The sequence below is a fragment of the Aptenodytes patagonicus genome, chromosome 2 (genome assembly GCF_965638725.1).
Source record: "Aptenodytes patagonicus chromosome 2, bAptPat1.pri.cur, whole genome shotgun sequence".
NCBI classification, from domain to species: Eukaryota; Metazoa; Chordata; class Aves; order Sphenisciformes; family Spheniscidae; genus Aptenodytes; species Aptenodytes patagonicus.
Window position 1 is genome coordinate 32465251 of NC_134950.1, and position 26562 is coordinate 32491812.

General features: G+C 42.5%; 1 protein-coding gene across 1 annotated transcript in view; it reads left to right on the top strand.

Annotated features, from left to right (window-relative positions):
- The window catches only part of PAG1 (phosphoprotein membrane anchor with glycosphingolipid microdomains 1), a 116766-nt gene that overhangs the window by 27393 nt on the left and 62811 nt on the right, over positions 1–26562 (top strand). The window lies entirely within an intron of this gene.

Here is a 26562-nt window from a genome sequence, read left to right on the forward strand (position 1 = left end):
GGTCTGGGTATTTCACTGAGGGGTTCCTCCCCTGAGGTTGGTATGGCTCTACCATGTCAAGGTTGAGAGGTTACAACCAGTGTCAGTTTTAGGAAGCATAATTATTAATTTAAATAGCATAAAAAGCATAAGAAAGTGTGAGTCAAGTAGTTGTTGGTGAAGTGTCCAAGGTGAAGTGGTCCTGTCACCTGAGGGTTGGCAAAAATCATAGAATCATAGAATCATAGAATCATTGAGGTTGGAAAAGACCTCTAAGATCATCGAGTCCAACCGTCGACCCAACACCACCATGTCCACTAAACCATGTCCCTAAGTGCCTCATCTACTCGTCTTTTAAATACCTCCAGGGATGGGGACTCCACCACTTCCCTGGGCAGCCTGTTCCAATGTTTAACCACTCTTTCAGTAAAGACATTTTTCCTCACGTCCAATCTAAACCTCCCCTGGCGCAACTTGAGGCCATTTCCTCTTGTCCTATTGCTTGTTACTTGGGAGAAGAGACCGACACCCACCTCGCTACAACCTCCTTTCAGGGAGTTGTAGAGCGCGATGAGGTCTCCCCTCAGCCTCCTTTTCTGCAGGCTAAACAACCCCAGTTCCCTCAGCCACTCCTCCTAAGACTTCTTCTCCAGACCCCTCACCAGCCTCGTTGCCCTTCTCTGGACACGCTCCAGCACCTCGATGTCCTTCTTGTAGTGAGGGGCCCAAAACTGAACACAGTAGTCAAGGTGCGGCCTCACCAGGGCCGAGTACAGGGGCACCATCACTTCCCTACTCCTGCTGGCCACGCTATTTCTGATACAGGCCAGGATGCCATTGGCCTTCTTGGCCGCCTGGGCACACTGCCGGCTCATATTCAGCCGGCTGTCAACCAGCACCCCCAGGTCCTTTTCCGCCAGGCAGCTTTCCAGCCACTCTTCCCCAAGCCTGTAGCGCTGCATGGGGTTGTTGTCCCCGAAGTGCAGGACCCGGCACTTGACCTTGTTGAACCTCATACAGTTGGCCTGGGCCCATCGATCCAGCCTGTCCAGGTCCCTCTGCAGAGCCTTCCTACCCTCGAGCAGATCCACACTCCCACCCAACTTGGTGTCGTCTGCAAACTTACTGAGGGTGCACTCAATCCCCTCATCCAGATCATCGATAAAGATATTAAACAAGACCGGCCCCAAAACTGAGCCCTGGGGAACACCGCTCGTGACTGGCCGCGAACTGGATGTAACTCCATTCACCACAACTCTCTGGGCCCGGCCGTCCAGCCAGTTTTTGACCCAGCGCAGAGTCCACCTGTCTAAGCCGTGAGCCGCCAGCTTCTCTAGGAGAATGCTGTGGGAGACGGTGTCAAAGGCCTTGCTGAAGTCCAGGTAGACCACATCCACAGCCTTTCCCTCATCCGCTAGGCAGGTCACCTGGTCATAGAAGGAGATCAGGTTGGTCAAGCAGGACCTGCCTCTCATGAACCCGTGCTGGCTGGGCCTGATCCCCTGGTTGTCCCGCTCATGCCTTGTGAGCGCCCTCAAGATGAACTGCTCCATAATCTTCCCCGGCACCGAGGTCAGGCTGACAGGCCTGTAGTTCCCCGGATCCTCCTTCTGGCCCTTCTTGTAGATGGGCGTCACATTGGCAAGCCTCCAGTCGTCCGGGACCTCCCCCGTTAGCCAGGACTGCTGATAAATGATGGAGAGCGGCTTGGCGAGCTCCTCCGCCAGCTCCCTCAGCACTCTCGGGTGGATCCCATCCGGCCCCATAGACTTATATATATAATAAAATACATATATATATATATAACAAAATACGTGTTGTGTAGTCATTTTGTTACAAGCGGAGGAACGGTGGTTTCCTGTGATAGGTGTTGTGGGGCAAGGGATGTGTGAGGGGTGAAGAGCAGGGCAGGGGTCTCTTGGGTAGGTCTCTGTAGCAGGACAGCTGAGGTGATTGGAGGCTCTCCCCTGCAAACCTATGTCTTGTGCAGGACACGCAGGCCTGATTTGACATGTGTGGTGGTTGTGTCTGGGCTTCGCAGTGGTCTGCCATGTTCCTTGTGTCTCTGCTCTGGGTTGTCTGGCCTGGCGTTGGCATGGCGGAGGCACAAGGCGTGTGGCTGAAGGAAAGGGTGGTGAGCCTGGTACTGGTAGGAGAGAGCTTGCTGGCATCAAGACTGGGGAGCGCCGTCAGGAGCCCGGCCGTACTGGCTACCGGAAAGGAAGCAAGAAAGGATGGAGAGACGCTTCTCTCAGAGCCACTTCAGTGCACGGGACATGTGGTTTGGTGCTTAAAATTTACAGCTTGTCTGTGTTGGAAGTAATTCACGAATAGCTGCTCTGCTTTCAGTTTCCATCCTGCCTGTTTCCCTAATAATGTTCACATGCAAACAGTCCACCACCGTGCCCAGGGGTTGGGGTTTGTATATATTCAGCATGAATAAAAAACCGTACAGAAGCCTGAGCCTTCTCCTTTTCGCTTGTGTGGGGTTTTGGGGGTTTTTTTGTTTGTGAGGTTTTATTGTTGGGTGGTTTTTTTGGTTTCTTTTTTTCTGGAAAGCCCCCTCTCTGTCTTTAGCACTTCACTTTCTTTGAGTTGGTAAAAGCATTTTCTATCTGTGTTGATGCTAATGGGCTCCACCATGTTGGCTAGTGTGAGCCTCAAGATATCTCTTATCTCCGTCGCTGTCAGTGGTAGCTTCTGCACATCTGCAGGTTTCCTTTCCCAAGATGTCAGGTTTTCCCTCTGCTTTCTTTAGATTGCCCTTCCAGATGGCCAGCTCTCCTGCCGGAGTAAGCACCCCCGGGCAAGGGCACTCAGCTGTGGCTCCTCAATCTGAAAGGGTCATAAATACATGAAGTTTGTGCTTTTCATTACACTGAATGTAACAGGAGGAGCCGCCTTGTCAGAATGCTCCCAAGGGGAGGATCTGCACTAAAAGGTCTGCATAACAGCAGGGGGGGCGAAAAAAACCCTTTGAGAGCAATGTCCCTGGGCTGGATGTCAGTGACTTGGAGTCAGTGATCTCACAGGTCATCCATGGGTCTGACTACGGCTTGTCGGCTTGCCTTTACCTCTTCGTTTTCTTCCTCCTTTGCTGTTTGCGTGGCCATGCTGCTGAGCCTGGATGCCTGTGGCAGTTGTGAGGACTGCTGGTAGCGAGCACCGGCAGCTTGCCCTCTGTCCCAAAATAACCCAGCCACCTCCTCATGGGTTTCCAGCATGAGGGCAGTGCTTGCGAGGAACGTGGTGGGAAGGCGGCATTTTTGAGGAGGTGAGGATCCATGAGACTTCGGCCCCGCTGGCCCTCGGTGAGCTGGGAAGGGAGGTGACGCACGCCGTCGGCAGGGACTGAGCGCTGCCGCGTGGCACAGCCCAAGCTTTCCTGGTGCTGGAGGACACAGAGGTAGAAGGAAGGAGGTGCAGGAGTCAAGCTTGTGCAGGACCACCTTCAATAAGGTGCAGGAAAACAAGCGAGCAGTGATTCCTACCAGTGCTGCTCACTATATGGTGCATTTAACAAACCCCCCCCCTTCTCAGACGTAATGTAAAGGAATTAAAGAACCGCCTCGTGACAGGAGTTAAGGTCATTTTATATAGACCCATCCTGTAGAAGTGAAGTGATTCAAATACTGCTGTGGCAGGTTTGCATCTTCGGGGCTACAGTGGCAGTGGCAGACCGACAAACTGCGCTGACTGCGAAAATAGGCTAGCGTTGCAGGAATGACTAAAGCGATTACGGAGCTGCATGAATGATTAATTTACCCTGCTTTTGTTTCACTTTTGATCCCAGGCCATCTGAGAAAAAAAAAAAAAGGCAATTTTGGAAGAAGGTGTTTTTAAAATAAAAAAATAAGTCAGTTGTTATAACAGCTTTACTACGCAGATGTGCACCGAAACTACTCCAAGAGGAACAGAGTAAAAAATCAGTTGCTACTGTATCTCTGTGACATGAATATTTGAAATTTGTAGATAAGTACTCGCCAAACACTTTGCAATCAGAATATCTATTCACATTTTAAGAGGACAATATTATTATTCTTCAATTATGATACGCAGTGACATAGTGGTAGTCCTTTCTTAATAACCCTCCTTTAAGCTCAGTTTAGAAAGCATTTGTTTTGTTATTAAAATTACTCTACATATTTGAGACAGATTTCAGCTGAACAACTGCCTAACACGTGCTAGACACATATTGATTTTTTTGTCTTAGCCCAACGTTTCCCCTGGGCATCATATTACTTATTCATAAAGCAGAAATTATGTCTGACAGGCAGTTAGAGGGGTGTAGAGCTGTAGTCCAGAAACAATGTGAAAAGCTTTGCAAGGACCCCAAGAAATCAATGTGCTGATGCTAAAGAGCAGCCTTTTAATTCTGAGCACACGTTCTTGCAATCGTTCAGTGTGGAAAAGGAAATTTAAATAACAAATAGCTACTATTAAAACTGCAGGCCTAAATTTTCATTCATCTTTATTCCAATTACCCGAGCCAAGGTGGAAGTAGGCAGGGAAGGCAACTAGCCAAGCCCAGACACCTCTCAGCCATAAAGCAGGCTCACTGCTCTAGCCCTAATTTGCACATTTGTATGTAGATTTCTGTTGGAAGTAGGATATTTTTATCAATAAAGATTTAAACCCCAAACATTGTTCAGAGAGCCAGATATTCCTAAAATGTGCATGATTCATAACCACTTACTCTAATTGAGTGTTAGAATGATGTCTGTACAGCAGATTAAAATAATAAATAGCTGGCATTTTTAGAATGTGAGTTGAAATATTTTGATAAGCTAGTCATTGTGATAGACCTGTTTGAAAAAAATTAGGCAAAAGGAGATTTGTTCTGGTTTTGTTCATTCAAAATTAGATCATAGCATACTATCAAGCAGTATTTGCTGGTGAAAGATATATTTTATTTCCAAAAATGTTTTGTCTACTAAAAAAAAAATAAATTGAACTCACAGGTATTCTTAGGAAAATTTTTATCTGACCTTATACTTCTCTCAGCAAGATAAGTAACTTCAGTTATTGAAGTACTATATTTGAAATGAGATAGACATCTGAATATCTTGTCAAATCAGGCCACTATGGAATTTGTTTCTTGTTATTTAAAACACAGATAATGCAGTCAAAAAAATAGCACATCATCATGTAATTAAATATTTCATCTTAATGTATAAACAAAAGGGAGCTGAACTAAATTTGTTCTGGCATTTCTTGACTTTCTAATACTGGACTTTGAACCTGAATGTTCTTTGATATATAGGGTTGGGAATTTCAAAATTTGCTTTGCATATTTTGAGGGGGGAGGGGAAATGTAAGGAAAGAATTCATTTCTATAGACATGAAAGTTTCTGTCTTTCTCTTGGTTAATAAGAAGGTCATGTTATTTGCCGTGAAACCAAGGTACACATTAACCTCACGAAGCTAAGAAGTTAACGCGCATTCCTCAAATTGGTCTGCAGAACACCTTATAGTTGTTTTCCCCAGGGAAGGGTTTGACCTCTTCAATCACGAAACATCACAATAAACGCAATTTTAAATCACTCAGCTGGGACAGCATAATCTGCGACCATCCAGAATAAGTAAGAGTGCCTGAAGCATGCACACGTTTATATTTTTTTCCCCAGGAAGTGGTCTTTAAAAAGAAGGGGAAAATATGCTACCTCATTGGTATCTTCTAGGAAATCAAATGTATGAATGTTCACATTTAGTGTTCTGACATATGAAGATGGCATTGGGGAAGCACTACAGTGTTTTCAGAATACTGAAATTTGGACGAATTTGAAAATCCATCCAAAACTACATGGATTTGAAAATCTATTTTCATTGGACTCAATCTGAAGGAAGTGTACCAAAAATGACATTTTTCTGGGCTATTGTACATGTTGCAATGGACACATTTTTTATGGTTGCTATCTGATGAGAACATGAAGTGACGAAAATACTTCATTTCTCAAAAATTGATGCATTTTGATTTGCTCTTGCCAATACTTTTGAATGCTGCCGTTAACTCGCAAGAGTTAGTTACCATGTATTTACAAGTAGGTTTTAAATAACAAATTTACTGCATAGCGTTAAGGATGTCTGAATGTTAAGTAGCAAGTTTAAATGTCACTTTTCCAAACTGTTAAACTAGAGCTGTAATAATAATTCTTTTAATCTATTTAGATAGCTGGTAGCTGGTCAGTTAGTAAGGTTCGTTCATCCAAAGCTCAACTGCATCTCGCTGCCTCTCTGAACTCTCTTCTCTTAATTTAGTTCTGTCATTACTGTTGTCAGGAACATAACTCTTTGCTTTTGACAGCAGAAGAATACCCAGCCCCAGATAAAGCACTAAAACACGAATACACTCATTTTCTGCTTCACCAGCTTGGAGCGCTCTTCAGGACACTCAGACAGAAGATGTCTGCACCAGAGCTGGTCACTCGAGGTCTCCCTCTAGTCAGGGGAGGGAAGTAGCTACTTTTACAACATGGCCCATTTAACTTATTTTGGAGGCTTATTTTGTTGTACTGTAAGATGCATCTTGTAAGAGCCTTATAGGATGCTCTAGTCTGAAGGGAGCGTAGGTACCCAGTTGTGAGGTAGAATTCAGCTTCAGGCCGAGACACGCACGTTGAGTTACTTCTGAGCAGCTGGGTCCTCATGTGAGCGCAGCATCCCCGTTCGAATCAGTGGAGATGTCATCCCTGTAGCCAGTGGATCCTGGAAAGCAGTGCCACTCTCCCTGAGTCAGGTGCTGCTCTGTGGGATTGCTTCCTACAGATGACCCGACCAGGCTGGACACAGTGTTCTTGTTATCAGGATGCTGGGACTGAGTGTGCTCTTCCAACCTACAGTTATTTAGGACAGTGATACATTAGCAAGCTAGTACGTTACCTGCTGGCTTTCTTTTGGGTGTTGGTTCTTGCTAGCTTTTAAGGGACATAGTGAAGAGCACTAAGCAAAAAAATGAAAGATCAGCCATATTTTTAACAGGCATTTCATTGTTAAGATTTATCTGAATACAGTACAGCAAAAAGAGTTTCCTTAATTTTGTGATGTTGTTGTGTTCCTAAAATTGCTTTCTTCTGACGCTTTGCTGGAACTTTTGATGAGAATTGGTTGATTTGGAAACCACTGTTAAAAAGGTCGTGTATGGGAAGATGTCTGTTGCCTTTTTCTATTTTTAATTTTTTTTTCCTAAACAATAATTTACCTAATGTCAGCAGGTCTTTGGCGAAACACCTTGCCTCACCAAACAAACAGATATTTTCAGAGGCTTAGTAAGAGGTTGGCAGATACTAGTCCATCTCATGGGTCAGCTGGATAAAAGGCAGCACTGCTGTTGAGACTGTCATCTACTGAAAGGTAAACGTGTTTTAAGACCAAGGTTTGTTACTGAGCTCAAATGGACCCCAGGTGCCTCTGCTGTCTTAACTTTGTAAAATGGCTGAGCTAAGGAGATGACAGATAAAATACCTGAAATATTTTCTAACCGAATTAAATAGCAAGTACATATGTAAATCAATTTATAAAAGACCAAATTAGTGGTGGAACGCAGAAGTTTCCAACTGTTGCATACAGATATTTTAGGAGTCATTAGAAGATAGTAACTCATGAAAACAACCAACTTAGCTAATGATGGGCTTGAAAAATCAACTGTGAGGGATGTTGAATAAGGCATGCTTCTTCCTTCAGAGATGTCTGTGGGCTGAGAGGTGTTTAGGAGCCAGCCCTAGGGATGCCTGTGGTCATGAAGCAATGCCACCCCTCAGTCCACTGTCAAGCATGGTCCACATATAGCTTGTGTAGCTTTCACCTTGTTCAAACCTGCTGTAAAAAGAAATTTGTTTTCTTGTGGGCATTTCTGTAATATTCATCTCTCTCTCTTATAATAATGGTAGTAAGCAGCAGCCTGATTTCATATCCAAAGCCCTTCTGGCCCATCTATCCACACATCCCTCCAGTTCACCTGCAATTTCAGCTTCATCGCTGACCTGCCATGTATTCAAACCAGCATCTGTGGGCTTTATTCGTTGCTACTGCCGAAGTTAAGGATGAGCTGTGGGCAGACATCAACACACTTAACCTCATTTTCTCCTTTTAAATCCCTTCTTAAAATCTCCTCTGCCATAATCCCTGCAAAAAAAAAAAAAAAGTAGGTTAGCGATGTGTTACAGCCACTGCCTCTTGTGTTGACTGATGCTGTCTCTTTGTTTCCTCCTACTTCCTTGTCAACCATCCATATCCATTTATTGGCCTTTTTTTTATGTTTAAATCTGACTCTCTGAGGCAAGAACCATCTTTTTTGTTCTCTCTGAGCACAGCCTCCAGTGTGCCTGTATCCTGGCCTGGGGCTCCTAGCTGCTACTGTAACGCAAGGAAGAGAAAATAACTGTGATGGCTCAGTGCTTCACAACTTTCATAGGCTTTTTCACAGCACCATGTGAGGAAAACGAATGTTGTTATCATATGGCAAAGGTGAAAAATGAAGGCATATGTCCTTAATAAGGAACGTTCTTAAAATATTTCTATTCATTTTGAACGTCTGAGCTGAAATACAGATACCTTTTTTCTTAAGGGCTTGTGGCGTTCCTTAGTATTTAATATCAGATCTCCCAGTGCTTCTATTTGCAGCTGTACGTTCAGCACTGCTGCAGATCAGGAGCTTGGGAAATGGGAGGTTTGAGTATGGACGGGACATCTGCTCAGTTTTTTCCCAAGCATCCACAGGGGCTCTTTGCCAGAACCTATGTCACCAGTTTAATCATAACACTTTCTCAGGTCTCCTGCCACGGTGACTTTATGCCTTCCAGGTTATGAAATGAAGGCAACACAATCCTATGGGCTGGCAGAACTCAGAAAAACGGTAATATTGGAGCCTTCCCCTACACCTCTGTTCATATACCCCTACTGTGTAGACCATCAGCTTTCACATGAGGGCATGATGCGTGCCTGGGCCGCAAGGACAGGCTGAGGCTGGACCGCAGGCATTAGGAGCTGTGCTTTCGGGGCAGCAAGTGTTTTGCTGCAGGCCAGCACGTGCATGTAGCAGAGTCGCAGGATCCGCACGCTGCTGCAGCGCTTGGCTGAGCCCGGGTGGCTGCTCCTGTTGGGAGAGTGTCAGCCTTGGCAGATTTGGGTGGGTTTGCACTGGGACCACAAAAGGCTTCTCCACACCTGCCACATGTATGGAGAATTTTTACACAAGTACTATTAAAATATAAATATTACAATATAAATATAAATGAAATTTTTTTACATAAAATACCTTACTGCTGTTACTACTCAGTAGTTTTCTTAAAATTTAACTTAAACCAGTATCTTTTATAATTTCAGTAAGGGTTATGTTAATCGGAATAGCATGTTTAGTCAACAAATGTTTACTGGGGGACAATAGTCTTCCTGTAGTTTGCATATCTCATAAAAACTCTCCAGTGTGCTGTTAAAAGCATTTGCTTCCTTTTATTGAAATATCGGGCCTATACACAATACATGCCAGTATAGGGTGGGATAAAGTTTTAGTTACCATTTGGGATAGGAATATTGTAACTGCCATTGAATCTATTTTTTAATGTCTCTGTTGGCAAATCTGGGCATTGTACTCTTACTATACAAGGTTTGATAGTGTTCCCTTCCTGAAATCATGCTAAATCTGAGTGTATGACTTTTTTTGGTGTATAGGAACATCATGATTTTAAATGTCACTGTCTGTGACACTTTTGAGACAAGTAGCATATACCAAGGAGTTCAGTGGTGTAAATCCTATTTGTGATGTCTCTAGATGAGCCATTGCGCTCTCTCAGTAAAGCAGGTACTGTTGGAGGTCCAGGTACTTTGCGTCTTTGGCATGGAGAGTATCTCCATTTTGCATGATAGACAAGAGGAATGCATCCATGACACGTTGACTCATTTGCTGATGGTGGATTGAGGTTGCTGGCATATGCTGCCAGAAAAGTTAGTGAATAGGAGAAGTACATAAACATTATTTACATATCTTCTGTCTTTGCAGGATGTTTGTCAGTATGTGCATGCGTAATGCATTTCTAATTGGTGCTTGAACAAACATAGACGGGGCTACACTACAACACTTTTTACTGGAGTGAAAGAGGTTGTAGAGTGAAAAGTTAAAATATACAAAGCTCGGTCTCTAAAAATATACGAAATAATACATTTCTTTATTATTGAGGAAGTCATATAATGGATCTGGAAATAGAAATAATTTAAAACCACAAAATCAGAAGTATTAGGTCAAGCTTTTCCAAACTGAATTAAAATATATTTGAAAGGAAGATCTTTAAGATGCAGCGAAGTCAGTTTATTTTTGTTACTCCAGAGAGTCTGACCTGGACATCCATATTCAGAGCGGAAGAGGAGTTCAGTACCTGTAGGACTCCAGCTGCAGGGACTTGCCTCCCTGTGGACGCTGTCAGCAAAGCTGCCCATTACGATGGCCCTTTCTGTAGTGCGGGCGCTGGGCTACACTCTGCTGTGCTCAGACCATCCATTCAGTTTAAGCAACCGTCAAATCGTAGCAGCTTGGCTCAGTAGTGACTTGACCTCTCAATTATGTTCAGTACAATGACTAAAACCTACTATATTCTCTTCCAGCTATTTTATATGTGGCATAACTTAACTATTACTTGGGAATTTAGATTGACTATTGTTAATCAGTTTAATCAGTGAAATATCCACAGACTACTTACCTAGTTCTTCTGAAGAAACTATTGAGCACTCTCTGCCTTGACACTGCCAGGAATGGATTTGGGCTTGGGCTTTCAGCCTTACCTCTGCATGTTCTTATGTCCGTATATTAAGAGACTGTATTTTGTCTGAAGCTATCGAAACCTTTTAACTTCTTAACTTCACGGCTATCCATTGAACAAAGAAAGCTGCAAATATCCCATTGAACATAAACTTTCTTCAGAGCTACCAGTGGACTTTCTTCAGAGCTAGTGAAGCTGTAGTGTGCAACTTGCTTTGAGGTAACTGAAAAAGAAAATGGGAAGAATCAGTCTTATCAATATACCATTGTTATGTTTCTATTTAGAGGCCTTTTAAGCATGCCTCTGCAAATGATTGCCTTAAAGCTTTTAATGTTCTTGCGCTGCAAGAAGCTGAGCAACATTTTCAGCTCTTATTCACAGCATATACTCTTGGCATATATTCCTGCAGTCCACATCAGGCAGAAATCCCCCTCAAATTAAATGGGCTTTTTGCCTGACACAGTTTCTCATTCTAAGTAATTTAGCAGTAACAGACTTAACTATAAATTATTTTTTGCTCTGCGCACATTCCCTAATAATTACCCTCCACTAGTAAATACTTCACCTTATCAGTGAGATACAAGAGCTTTTAATTCTTTAAACTCAGCAACTGTCTTTTACTTCAGGACTGGTTCTGTTGGAAGAGGAGTTTGGTTTGGTTTTATAGTAAGAGAGATCACTCTTAAAAACAAGCCTAAGAGTATAATTAGGACATTGCCTTATGAAATTACTACCTTATAATATGTGAAATTTGAAGTTCTTCCCCACTGAGCACCTTCTCCATTAGAGATTGATGTGGCCAGGTCTAGGAGGGCTGGGTTCTTTTTTAAATGCTTTTATTTTCCAGGTATGTATTAATACTGAGTAGAGGCTGATTCATGCTAGACTACATTTTTAGTATGGATTTAATTCCACCAGGAATCAGGGTAGTGAAACGTGCTGCATGGCAGCTGGCATAACAGCATTTTTAATCAAATAATAGATTCCAGCTGGTGGGGAGTCAACTGAGTTCTGAAGCAGACGTGACTTAATGCAGATCTTCCTTATTTCTTCAATAAAATGCATTACTTTTGCATATTAAGCAAATGTAAATGGAGGAGGGGAAGTGAAAGAAAGCAAATTTGTAGGTTTGCTAGAAATAAAACTAATCATTATAACCTCATAAGGTGAGTTAAACAAGGGAGAATAGGGGGGTTTGTGTTCTGTGTGATAAATTATCATGGACTATTCTCACATATCATGGAATGATTTCTGGTTTGCAGGTGTGCTGGTGATTACAAGGTTCATTTTCTATACCCTGTCCTTGAATACCGCATTTAGTGCTCCTCAGCTACCTACTACTGTCACTGTTACCAGAAGTCATCCTCACGTTAGTCGTCAGTCTCTGCACGGTACTTACCTGGCTAGGTTACAGTATGATGGTGTGAACGGTTAACCCCAGCAGCAAAGTGGGGGTCTTTCTGGTGTCACTGAACTGACACTTGTTTCAGACAGATCTTTCTCAGTAATGTCTTTTCTCTGCTTTCACTAGAAGTGTAAAGATTTTTATAGGATTCAGATAATGAGGATCTTATTGATACGTAGAGCTGAAACTGTGATTGTGCTGCAAAGCCAAATGTAATGGTACTGGAAAGGTCAGTGCGTATTGGAAAATGTCAACAGGTGCTGCATTTTCAATGATTTTTCTTGTTAGCTTCTATTCCACGATCTAAACTCAGCGCTTAGCCAGGACAAGCAACTCATTCATCACTTTATGCTTACCGGGGCTTAGTTCATGCTGTTGAAGGAAATGGCAGATGCCACAAAAAGAACATAGAGTGGCTAAGGCTTTTTCTTCTCCTAGTTTTCTCCCCGTCTGGAAGCTGAAGCAATAGTCGGCTAGTTGCCCTTCTGTTATTTCACTGTTGGGTGTTCTTCACAGAACCGAGGTGAAGTTCAGCATCGCCCCACCAGCATCAGCAGGGTCTTGGTGGAAACAGGTATCCCGCCGTCCTGTCCGCAGCCGAGAAGCGTGAACCTTTGAGGAGTTGATAACTCCCATCCCATTAGCTAGAGCTGCAGTGACTTGATCTTTCACACAGCCCAGGCTGAAAGTAAATAGAGTATGAAAAAGCTTGTCAGATGTGAGGAGACCCTTTCTAGCTCGGTGATCCCCATTCCCTCCCAGTCCCCCTGAGGTCACTTGTTTCAATCAGGAGCCGCTGCATGATAGCAAGATCAAAGCTGTTGGAAGCAATCAGACCTCTTCATGACATCTGCTGAAAGTGTGCTACAAGGTAAGTTTTCTCTTAAAAAAAATTGTTTATTTTTACTTTATCTGTGTGTTCAGAACTTCATCCTCAGTAAAAGTCCTATGGAAGAAGAATACTAAGGAGTATTTTTATGTAGATGGCTGCAATTAATGTAAATCTATTAATCCCGGCTAGCAAGAGAGTGTTGATTGCAGTGTTTTTGCACTACCTTCTGACAAGATGTAAGTGATGAGAGAAAAACAAAGCCAAATTGATCTCATAATTTCAGGAGGTGTCTTGAAAATAAAAATAAATATTCACATAGCTTCAGTTTATTGCCTTTATTATTTCCATGATGTTTCTGTAGTTATTGTCTGTTTCTGACATTACAGTATATATTAGAGACCTTTTGTGTTAGGTTTGGTTTTGCCATGTCAGTCATCTTGTTCCTCATGTAGCTTATTGATGCCATAAATAAGTTAAAAATGGTTCTGAGTGTGGAAAATGCTCAGAAAAAGAAAAAAGTAATCTGAGATACGGCAGATACTAATAGGAGTTTGAAGGAGATACCTAGGTAAGCCTTTATATTGGGTGTTATGAAAAGTTCCTATTAAGCTTCTGTTGTGCACTGGTAGTTCAGGAGATGCACTGGAAGCCTGGTTGCTCGTGTCTGTGACTGGTCAAAACCCCAAATTTATTTTGGTGCAAAATGCTAGATTTGAAACTTGCTGTTTTTTCATATAGAAGCAAAACTGGGCCTTTTGGAAACATTAGTGAAACAATATGGAGAAAAATTCACCCCAGAGCAGCCAAGCGTATTTTGGCCAGGCACTTTCCTGTAGCACCAAGAACCCAGCCTCAGGTCTCTTGTCTGACACATCCTGGACAAATGCAGACAGTCAGCGGCTTTTGGTCAGGAACACGTATCTCCCGCTTTCTCCTGCTCTCTCTATTAACCTGGAAATCTCAGCCCACATCTGGGAAATATTTCTAACATCAGCTTTCTTAGGAAGTGACATATTACTGCAAAACATTCCAGTTGCCTTCCGTTTCAAACCGAATTTGATAAATTTAGAGCCAGCTTTGGTAATTTAAACTAACCTGGGTGAGCACTGGATATATTCTCATTTTCGGAAGGACCCTATGGGTTAACAGGCTTTACGTTCTCTAAGGTGTATGCTGATGTGCATCAAACAGTTGAGGTTGTGATGACTAAGTTAAAGATACGGGTTTGTCTACAGCCTTATTGACTGGAATGGCAGTTCACTGGTTTTCATTTAGATGCATTGAGTTTCATGCACCACCTGCAAAGATTTGACCAACAGTCTGGTGGTTTTAATGAAGTTGTGTCAGATTCGCAGGATTCATTTCAATGAACACTGATGAACGAAGGGTAACAGATTACATATTGGTCATGCAGTTTAAGAAAGCAGCTATTTCAGAACTAATTAGTCTATTTATGAAATAATCTAATAAATATTTAATGATTTGTTCAATTCTTATAAACAAATACTTGTGCTTGTAGATGCTAATTACCAGAGCAGAGCCCTTCACTTTGCATGGGCAGAGTTATATTTGTGTTGAAGTGTTTGTTGTATTCATGCCAAAAAACAACCAAAAAACCTCATTAAGATCTGATCCTTCAAACGTGCATGTGCTTAACTTGACTGCTCAAATAATGTTGCTTTGGCAGTGTTGATTTCAATACTTTGATCATGAAATACCTCATGTAAGGGGGAGCAGGAATTGATACAGCGGTAGCGTTGATCTGTACAAACAGTCATGAGTACATGTTGCACCCTTCCCTGGAGGTAGAAAACCATGTTTCTGCTGAGTTGATAAGTAAAATGAAATTGCTCTCTGAAGGTACTTATTGTCTTGAAATCCATTTTGCTGCTGCTATCTTAGCCCGAACTCAGACTTCAGAGTGACTGTTTCTGTATTTTCCTGTGCACAGATTTCTCTGGGTACTGCTCTCCAGTGTTGAGGCTCTTACTCCTGTTCACCATATGTTAGCTGCAACACCTTCATCTCAGTTCCCTGAGCTAGACTAGGGATAGCACAAAGACGTGTTTAAAGGTAAACAAGAATATTACTTGAGTGTCTTTACAAATAACAGAAGGTAATTTGTTTGCCCAGTGGAGGAGGAATGTTTACTATCTAGCAAGGAAGAAAAAGTACTTTCCCTCCAGGCTTTACTAAGTAGAAAAAGTCACTGCAGCTTAAAGCTGACTAGAGCCCCTGAATCTGTCATGTTAGATACCAGCAAATCCTCAGCTGAGGTTTTTGGGGTACAGAAGAAGAGCCCTGGGACCTAGCAGGGGATGGGCTAAGGCAAGATTAAGAGAGAAGTATGGGAATAAAAATGAAAAGCCATATAAAATTCATGAGGGGTGGGGAAAGGAGGTCAACAAGAAGATGACAAGGGTGGATTTCTGTGATTGTTGCTCCTGAAGGATGGCTGGCAAACACTTCCACCTGACAGCATTTCATATGCATTTCTGCCTGGCCAAGATCTCATTTATAATTATAACAAGGTATTTGAATTTCTTCTGCACTACTTCTGTGTGGAGTTCTTCCTGCATTGGTTTTCATGTTTATTTTCTCAAAAGAGAAAAAAATTTGCAGACTCCCCAAATATTCTAAGAAGAAAAGCCAGCCGTTTATTTAAGCTGGCTCTCAATATGCAGAAAGTTGCCTCCAAAAGAAAATGCTAATGTTTAGCTTTAGGCTTTCCTGGGAACACAAATAAACTGTTGTTTATTTTTTGTCTTTGGAGATTTTGTAGGTGTTTTTATTTCTTCCTTGTTCTTTTAAGCCGTTTTTGCTACTTATCTAGCATCTCACATAACTTTGATATTTATCTTTGCAATAGAGTAATTTACATGAAGATATGCAGGGTTTTGAGAATGTTTTCTTTACCAGTAGACAGAATAGGAAGTTAAAAATTGTCTGTTTTCCATTCCGTATCTGTTTTGCAGTGCATGTTGAAAGAAACATATGCTGCCGCATGTGTGATGAGGCTAATTCTGTCTTTGCCTTAATGGAGTCGTTCACACTGAGCTTCCATTCTGATGAATTAAATGAGAAATTATGAATTTAGGTTCACAATGGGCTCTCATGAGATTGCTTTGTTACAGCACTGATTCCTTGCTCAAAGCCCTGTGAAACTCACCCAGCCCCAGGTCCACACCAGCTTGCTGCTGCCACTGTGTGCTCTGTTTCTTGAGGGTCATCCAAGGGAAGCTATGGGTGATTGAAGGCTTCAAGAGGCTCCAGTATCGTTTCTGGTACAGCGCTGCTGTGAAATGGAAGTCAAGTCTTGGTAAAGCAACAAAAAAACTCACGTAGGGCAGACTATCCCAGTCTATGAAGAGTTTTGTTTTCTGAGGCTCCTGTTGGCACTCCCAGTGCCTTTGTGCATCAGAGACTCATGGAAACAGCGTAGCTGTAAAGGTGAATTTTTGAGTGACTAGGTTCAGCCTTGACTCCACAGCCATTGCAGATTGTCTAAGTCAGGGATATTGCTCAGGGTGGGCTGTGACCAGCCACATGGTCATTTTGACTATCCACGTCTGAGCCTCAGTGAATGGCATTGAAGGATTTCTTTTTAATGGGCATGTTAAACGTGGGACGAATTTAACTTTAGTATTGTCACTTAAAGTCATTTCTGATACAGATTATTTGCTGGCAAATGAGACGTTAGGTCTGCCATAATTTGGGGCTCATCCAAGTTTCTGTTCCTCTAAATGCAGCTGATCCAAGTGGTGGTTCAGCTGTGCACAGTGCTCTTCAGTACTTTAATGCAGGTGAGTTGTTCTGACCGTGATGATGAGTGCAATAGCTAAAACCTCTATACATTAATAATAACATGTGCCTACTATCACCTCCTTAAAAAAACCTGAAACCCCAGTGTGGTTCGCTGTTACTTTCATCCACTGCAAGTGGAAACTGGTTTAAACAAACACATATCTCAAAGTTCCCCGTGGGCACTTTTAGTGCAGAATATAGTGTTACTATTGAATATCTGAAAATAGACAAAAATTTTATTTAAAAGAATAATGAAAAATTAGCAAAAAATCTAAGTTGGTATCAAAGAAAAGAAACTAAAGCTTAGAAGAAAACCCTCTATAATGAGGCATATAATATTTTACACAGCAATCACAGTGTATAAAATATTCTGGCAAAATTTCCCAGTTCAGATAGTTCGCCATGCACTGGTATGTTGAGAAGGATACTTGTCCCAGCTTTACTAAAGTAAGGACAGTGAAATTCCGGTAGAACCTAAATGTGTTGTGCATCTGTAGTAGAAATGTCTATCATGAGATTACATTGCATTTAGATTCATGATGACCTGTCTTTTCTTTTCACTTTGATTTTCCCCTGACTTGTAGTTACTGAAGTCCCCAGAGATTACAGGGACAGAATGCCTAAAAGTGCTCTTTAACACTTGACAGCAAGGCTCTGACAGTGTTATACACAGATTTTAAGCACGCTAACAATTGAAGAATAATGCTGTACGCAGTACAGAGGGTTTACAGAAGAGGTAAATGGGGATTTTGCGGCTTATGATGGAGAGTCTTTGATAGAACAGTTTCAAAAATTAGATTAGGGTGTATATAATTTGAAACTCTGATTCAGTTGTGCTGTAAATTTAATGGCAAGGTTTTGTTGAAATGAGCTCTTGTGGTCTGCAAGGAAGAAAATCAGTCAGCATGTGCCTTATCATTTTTCTATATCCTTGGTAGGGATGCAATTAAATTCAGCCTGAAAGGTCACAGTGTGGGGTATACATTAACCTCATGCTAACCCTGTATATGATACTGCCACTGAGAACGAGTTAATAAAGATAGCAGTTGGAGCTGTACGTTTGTTCTTTTTTCAAATGTATCTGCGTACACACACACTTCTAATTACATCTTTGTGCATAATGTCAGTAGATATCTAGAATATTTGCGGTGCTGCTAATTAGGTTGTGGGCTACTGTACAGTGGAATATACAGCGGAGTTAAACAGTTGGTGGCTGAAAACACTTAAACTCATTTGTTGAAGTTAATATTAATACAGGGATATGTCAATGAGACAAGGCTTTGTTTCATTTGAAGACTCTGATGATGTTTAAAACAGCAGCTGCAAAAAGTGGGTTTAATTCCAAAGTGCAGTAGAGTTTCAGAATGCCATTTGCATTATACACGTTTGCTCCAGATGAGAGAAATTAAATTTCTTATTGAGAATTGGACAAGTACTTTGGTGGTGAAGAGAATCTTGACCTTTTTAACCTTTTAAATTAAGTTATGGGGAGGTATTTGATTTTAAGTTTGATTTGGGAGGCCTCTTTAAAGAGGAACCACATTTCCCTTATTAGCTATAAAAAACCCCACAGTACAGTGTGACATTAAGAACAGCAGTGCAGTTTCAGGGACAAGTTAGAGAAACATAATATCCAGCACTTCTTTCCCAGACACTAGCAGTGACAGGGCATCAGATTTTATTTCTAAAAACATTTCTGCTCCTCCCTGAAAATACATTTATTGTTATATGAGATTGCAGAGTATCTAATGAATATATTGAACAATGGGGCATGAGAATGAGAAATATAAAATTTATACTTCAGATTATGAGATAGAGCCAGGGGAAGTGGATTTGGGCAAATAACAGCCTGTTAGGCCAACCTCTAAAGTATGTAATATTTTAGAGCAAATTTTGAACAAGATAATAAAGTCAGGGAAGCAAACAGAAAATGAGATAAAAAATTATTAATAAATACTTTGTGCCAAAGGTAGCTGTTTCATCTTCTTCAGTTCTGTTGCTGAAGAAAGGCAATAGATGTAATCCATCTCAATTTTGATAAAGAATTTGAATATGACACCCACATGGAGATTTATCAGTATGGTAAGAGAAAAAGGAGATTTACAGAAGAAATTCTAAATAGGTAGAGAATTGAATAAAGAGGAGATGGCAACATTAGTCTTGAAACTGGAGTGTTGGGCCAAAGGGAGGCTGCTAATTAAGTTCCTTAAAGGAGATGAAACATATTTAATATCTTCCTATCATTGTCACAAATAAGCAGTAGTGAGCTTATGAATTTGCAGATAACTCAAAGGTAGGAGTCACTGATGTTTCAGAAGAGGATCATAACATCATACAAGAGGGAATAGATTTTCTTCCAAGTTGGTGTAATGGATATGGCATGAAATGTAATTGTGCAAAGTGCAAGGTCGTGCTTTCAGGGAATCATCATCTGAATTTAGTCTGTGAGCTAGGAACTTATCAGCTGAAAAACAGGAAGAAACAAATACAGCTATATTAGGTCATCTAGGACCAGGATCCTAGATCTATGCCCTATTGTAGATCTAGGATCCTAGGACCTACCCTATCTAGGATCAAGCTACCAGTGTGATGCTGCTGTTAATAAGATAAATGCATGCCAAGAGGATAGCGGGTGAGGTATTTCCAGCAGGGAAAGAAAGTATTAACAACATACTTTGAAGTGTTGACAAAGCACAGTGACAATAGTGTGTACCATTCACATTAAAGAAAGACAGGTTCAACGGGGAACAGGTTCACAGAGGGACTGTCAGGACAATCAGGGGGACAATGAATCTCATGTTGTACAAGAAGGCACTGTAAAAACTTTGGCTTGTTCAGATACTAAAGCAGAGGCTGAGATACTGCTGTCTTCAGGAGGGTAAATATACAGGAGGTATGAACTCCTGGGTAAACACCAGGGAGTGAAAAGAGCTAAATTTTAGGTTAAATGACAGAGTGGGCATCCATAAAGCAGGTGGACCGTGGGTGAAGCGGGGCCAGGCAATAGAAGACAGTCCCTGGTTATCTCTGAGGTTCATGAACAGCCCTTTGCTGGTGCAGCAAAGGTAAAAATAAAGAGCAGCTCTGGGATGGAGTTTCTTCAGTTGATGGAAGGGACTCAGGAGTTTTCTTGCAGTCCTGTGCTCCTGTGTTTATTTAAGGTGTTTCTCTTGAGGAACGGTATGTGCATGCACCTCTCTGTGTGTGAATGTTTTAATTAAATTGCTAGCTGCTTCCGTGTGTTTGAAGCATTCCCTGGTGGTGTATGTGTCTGTGTGCTGCGGGCAGCATAAAAGATGTGTTCTTGTGCGCGCAGCAGAAAAGGGGAACACTTCAGAGACCACAAATTCTGCATCTCCTGAAGGGACAGTCGTCAGTTGCATCCACTTATCTCAAGTCCTTTGCTATTGTGGGAATGTGCTGCGTTTCTGCTCCTTTTTTGATAAGCAGTGATCACTGCTCATGAGCACGACCTAAATATTGACCTGCCTTCAGAGAAATAGAATCATAGAATAGTTTGGGTTGGAAGGGACCTCTAAAGGTCATCTAGTCCAACCCCCCTGCTGTGGGCAGGGACATCTTCAACTAGATCAGGTTGCTCAGAGCCTTGTCCAACCTGACCTTAAATGTTTCCAGGGATGGGGCGTCCACCATCTCTCTGGGCAACCTGTGCCAGTGCTTCACCACCCTAAAAAAAATCAGAAAATCTCCTTTCCTACAGCACATAGGTTTCCCTCTTGGTAGACTTCTTCGGCTGTGAAGGAAACTTCAGCAATTTCACAGAATCACAGGAGGGTTGAGGTGGGAAGGGACCTCTGGAAGTTATCTGGTCCAACCCCTTGCTCAGGCAGAGCCACCTGGAGCTGGTTGCCCAGGACCGTGTCCAGACAGCTTTTGAATATCCCCAAGGATGGAGACTCCACTACCTGTGGAAGTTTCTCTGTGGAAGTGGGTTGAAATCATAGAATCATAGAATCATAGAATCATTGAGGTTGGAAAAGACCTCTAAGATCATCGAGTCCAACCGTTGACCCAACACCACCATGTCCACTAAACCATGTCCCTAAGCGCCTCATCTACTCGTCTTTTAAATACCTCCAGGGATGGGGACTCAACCACATCCCTGGGCAGCCTGTTCCAATGTTTCACCACTCTTTCAGTAAAGACATTTTTCCTTACATCCAATCTAAACCTCCCCTGGCGCAACTTGAGGCCATTTCCTCTCGTCCTATCGCTGGTTACTTGGAAGAAGAGACCGACACCCACCTTGCTACAACCTCCTTTCAGGTAGTTGTAGAGAGCAATGAGGTCTCCCCTCAGCCTCCTTTTCTCCAGGCTAAACAGTCCCAGTTCCCTCAGCCACTCCTCATAAGACTTGTTCTCCAGACCCCTCACCAGCCTCGTTGCCCTTCTCTGCACACGCTCCAGCACCTCAATGTCTTTCTTGTAGTGAGGGGCCCAAAACTGAACACAGTATTTGAGGTGCGGCCTCACCAGGGCCGAGTACAGGGGCCATGCAGACGGGCATTAGACAGGAAGATTGCTGGCAGTTGCAGGAAGGTTTGGGGTTGCAGTGAGGTTTAGGTAGCTAAGATGCAGGAGATGAGAGAGAGCCGAGTCCTGAGTCAGTGCAGTAAGTGCTGCATCCCGGGTTTACCTGGTTGCATTCCCAAAGGCAGGCTGGAGCTCTTAAACTGAGTCTGTGGCCACTTTGACTTTCCACGCCAGGCACACTACGGGTAACCAGCTCTGCTGTGTCACCTACCAGCAGCACGTGCTGCCAAAAGCAGGCATATAGGTGCCCTTAGATACTGTAGTTGTGCCATCAGTGCTCTGAGCAAAGCATGGCTTCTCTGCTGCTTAAATACTGCCATTGGGAGAGGACCTTGGACACGTGAAGGAGGCAGCTTGCACATGAGAGGAGGACATAGCGGGTGGTTTGCTGGGCCCTGGGGTCAGCCCGCAGCCATACGAGCACACCTGCGGGACGGCAGTTAGGGCCAGGGCCATGCTTGTGATGCGTGGGTCAGTGCTGGTGCTGCTTCTTCTCCGTTCTTGTCACTGCTTGTCTTCCCTCATTTCACGTGGTCCTCCGAGGTTCGTAGGGCTCTGTGCATTTTGGGAGAAAGCATGTGTCACGATTTCTGTTCTCTCTAATCTTGAAAAAGCAGAACTTAAGATTTTGCAGGAAATCCAGCCATTTGTTTTGTCCATTCATATGCTAATGCTCGTGTTTCCTTAACTTCCACACAAGGAAAGAGTGGAGATGACAGTTTATTTCACTTAGGGCACGTGAAACTTGCTTTTTGGATCAGCCATAACAATGCTTATCCTTAGTGGGGTTGTATCCTGAAGCATCTGCTTCATTTTTTTCCTTAAGATTATTCTCACCCAGTTTCCATGCATACATTGTTTACCCTTGACATGAATGACTATTTCTTCCAAATATATTAAACACATTAATCAAGTTTTCATGGCTGAAGCTGGTTTAATATGCATTTTGGGGAAAGTATTGGAAAGATTTCACTGTTATTCTTGTGAATAGATTTGGAAAGATTTCTTGTTATTCCAAGAATTTTACTTGCTGATGTACTCTGCTTTGAGAGTAAGATGATGTATTTTGTGTCAGACGTGCAGCATGGCAGGCCAACAGACGTGAGAATTGAGAGTGACTTGATGCTACAAACAAGAATGTGTGATTATACCCTTTCTTAAATGGCACATCTCCCACCTTCGTGTGAGTACAGCTTCTGCATCTCTGCAGTGAATCCATCAGGGCTTTCCCCAGGGGGACAGAGGAAGCTGTGGCACTGTCCACCAAACCCACCACTTCTCTGAGAGAAAGCTGCTTCACAGTCCAAATGAGCAAAAGTGCATCATTTTATTTTTTGTGGCATCAGGACCTATGAATGTGCTCAGGAACTATACACTTCACTGTATAATTTTCTGGTTGATGGTGCCTTAAAATTGTAGAGCAGATGTATTAATTTTTATATAGCAGTATGGTGAGGTTCAAGAATACTGTTGAACCGGTATTGAACTTGAATACTGAGGTTCATGGGTTTATTCACTTAATATCTCTTGAATTAGTACAGATCACTGCCAGCCTTATCATTGCCTTTTCTTGAGGAAAGCAGAAAGAAGTACAAACTAGCTTGTTCAAACGTGAGAGATGAAGTGATGACGGTCCTCATAAACTCATTATACAAGATGAAGAAAACTGGCCCAAAAGTTCACATCCTAATTATTGCTGCAGTAATAATGTAGTGTGGGAACTATTCTGTTTCAGGGAATAAGGGAATGCTTGCTCTTTCAGTCAGAGGCCTTATTATTTTTGCATTATTACTATCAGCATCATGATTCTGCCAAATGAAAATATGTATCCAGACATTACGTGGTCTTCTGCTTTTCACAGTTCATTTTTCCTCTCTGTCGATGAGTGCAAGTTCCTTCACCATGATTTGGAACTTCTTAATGGTGTTGATAAAGAAATGTCCATTCCCACACTGTTAAAAGAGAAATTTGTGGCTATTCTTACCCTTGGGGTGGGAGAGGATCTAAGAAGATTATATTACAAGAGATTGATTTCTGCTCTTCATGTAAAAGGGAAATCTGTTTCTAATCTGGTTTGAGATAAGAATTCATAGTGACCATCTGCATGAAAATTTTACCCATAGTAATTTAATAAAAAAAAAAATCTGGCTCAAAATCTCAGCTTTTTTTTTTTTTTCTCCCTGAATAAAGTTTCCTAGTCTGGCATCTCAGGGAAGAGCATCTGCTTCAAAGATGTCTTTGGAGGTTGTAATTTACTACTCTTAACCTTTTTAAACAAGTTTTTCCATCATGCTGCCTCATACAGCCAGTAAGAAGTCTCCAGCTGTTGTGAGCAAGCTCTATAGTATAGACATTGTCTGGTTTGGCCTGACTTCATTACAGATTAGAGATATAACCACACTTCACTCCTTAATATCAATGTCTTTGTTCATCATTTTCCCTAAAAAAAAATAAATTTGACACTGTGATTTTCTTTCATTATTCACAATTTTGATGGATTCCTTCTACTAAAAATGGTCCTGTCTCACATTTCAGCCTATTAAAAAGAAAATTACAGCACAATCAGACAGAGGGCTAATAATATTTAGAAAGTCCAGTCTGCGCTTAAATTTTTCATTATCTTTGATGACCTGTTTAGAAATTCTGTGTTTGTAAGTTCCAGCCCAGATTTTCAGTAGGTCTCAACGAATATATTTATTGGGATTTACAAATACTTTGTACTTTGACTGTATTCTGTCCCCACAGGAACTTTTTTCTGCTGGACATCCAAATAATTATCCTTTATTCACTGTCCTGGTTTCAGCTGGGATAGAGTTAATTTTCTTCCTAGGAGCTGGTACAGTGCTGTGTTTTGGATTTAGCGTGAGAATAACATGATAACACACCGATGTTTTAGTTGTTGCTAAGCAGTGTTTATACTAAGTCAAGGACTTTTCAGCTTCTCATACTCTGCCAGCGAGGAGGTGCACAAGAAGCTGGGAGGGGGCACAGCCAGGACAGCTGACCCAAACTGGCCAAAAGGATATTCCATACCATATGACGTCATGCTCAGTATATAAGCTGGGGGGAGTTGGCCAGGGGTCAGCGATCGCTGCTCAGGGGCTGGCTGGGCATCGGTCGGCGGGCGGTGAGTGGTTGCATCACCTCTAGGGTTTTTTTTCCTTCCTGGGTTTTGTTCCTCCCTCCCTCTCTCCCCCCCCCCCCTTTACTTTCCATTACAATTTTTTACAATTTCCATTACTTTTCCAGGAAGTTTTGCTCCCCATGGCTAGGTTGGTCCCCTCTCCGAATTGGGACCTTGACTCTGCGGCACCGCAAGCAGGACACCTTGCAAACGCTACAGATGAGGAGGCTTCGGAGAGCTGACTGTGAAAAATATATAAGGATGCAGCACTCTGCTCGTTGCTTGAGGATACCTGATTCTGGCCATTGGACCAGCTCATCACTTCTCCATTGTCAGTGTGGAAACATTTCCTGCAGGCTCACGCTCCCCGGAGCACTGCAGGAGGGTCTGGCAGCTGGAAAAGAGAAAGATGGGTCTTCAAGCCTCTGGAAAGATAGAGGCAACTCAGGATAAGCAGGTTATCTGTGCTAAAATGACAAGCAGTGAGATCAATGCATTTGGTGGCTAGGCTGGATGGCCACCTGAGATTTGCCAGGCCAGAGTTTTCTGTCCAGTAGCCTTCCAGACAGAGTTTAGGAAAAAGTGCCCTGAAACAAGATTTAGTATCTTTCCACTGGAACAAAAGTTCAGAAACCTCAAGATAACCTTGCACCAGTTCCCCTTCTCCAGTGAGATCCAGCTTCTGCCTGGTAAACGCTCAGGAGCTCCACAAGGCCAAAGCTTTCACGTCCTCTCGTGAAGCCTGCATTGGGAATCTTAAAACAGAGCATGCCTAGTTCAAATAATCTCATTCATGGCTTTAACTTTTGAAAGGAGCAAAAATAAAAGCAATGAAATGACACTAGTGATGCTTGCAATCACTGCCAAAAAGTGGAATCTACCATATGAGCTGAAAAATTAAAAATACAACTTAAGAGTTTAAGAGTGTAGGAAGAACTAGGTGAAATCAGAGCAAAGATGTCTCTTGCAACAAAGCTATGAAAAGCGTAATAAATACAACTGGCAAAAATACTGGTGCACTCAAAAAAATAAAAACAATAAAAATATTTAAATCATCAAGTTCAAATTAAAACTACTTAGACTTAGCTAGAGGTATGAAAAGAAACACACCTATAAGGAAGAAAATAAAGCAATATGGACTTGACAAGAAACGTAATTATGCTAAAATAAAGCCATATGAAATTGTGTGCAAGTTGAGAAAGACTCTCTGCTTTTTTTTTTTTTTTTTTTTTAATAGTACAGCTTCCCATCTGCTTGTGGACAGCAGACAACAAGAGTCCCGAGGCCCTGAAGAGATCTGTACCAGAAACCTCCACACTCACTCTGCTGTCCCATAGCACAGCCACACCAAGTTCAGCTCTCCACATGTCGTTGAAAATGCTTCTGAGCAAACCGTGCAGCTCCGCGTGGAGAGCTGCTGGACCCTTCAGGAGCTCACAAGTCTCTACAGACAGAGCGCTCTTCAGAAGCACCAGCACCCAAGGAAAACATCTTTTAATTTTGGCACTAAGCTCACCTAGGGGCTTAACACAACCATCCACACCGGCCTGCAGAAATTAATATCTCTTCTGGGCGGGACACCCCGGCACGGTGGATCATGGACAGGCGATGGCAGTGCCGCCCTCCCCAGGCACTGCCTCAGGAGCCAGGCTGCCCTCCTTGGCAGGCGCTCGGCGCTGACTGGGAGGGAGGGCTCGCTGGAGGAGAAAAGCCAGGAAATACAGAGAAACTGAGGAGTTCTCTCCTCATTCTCCCCCCATACAAGGACCTGGACCTTCAGCTTCTGAGCCAAATCGTCGCTTTTCAATTTTTTATCCTCTCCACCCTCAGTGCCAATACTGTGAGCCCTTCCAGGCTGAGGAGACCGCTGCCACATCAATATTCGTAGAGGAGGTCCTGAAGAAAGTTCATTTATTTTTCAGAATTATTACAGTTAATTGGAAACATCTGCTACAAATATCTGTATGCCAGAAGCATCCCAATCTACTAGGCAGTCTCTGCAGGAATACCCACTTCATCCTTTCTGGATAGGTTTTGCCAACGGCATCTTTATTGTCAAAGAAAAGACACCATAAAACTAATCGGCCAAATGCAGAGTTTAAATTGTCTCTGCTCA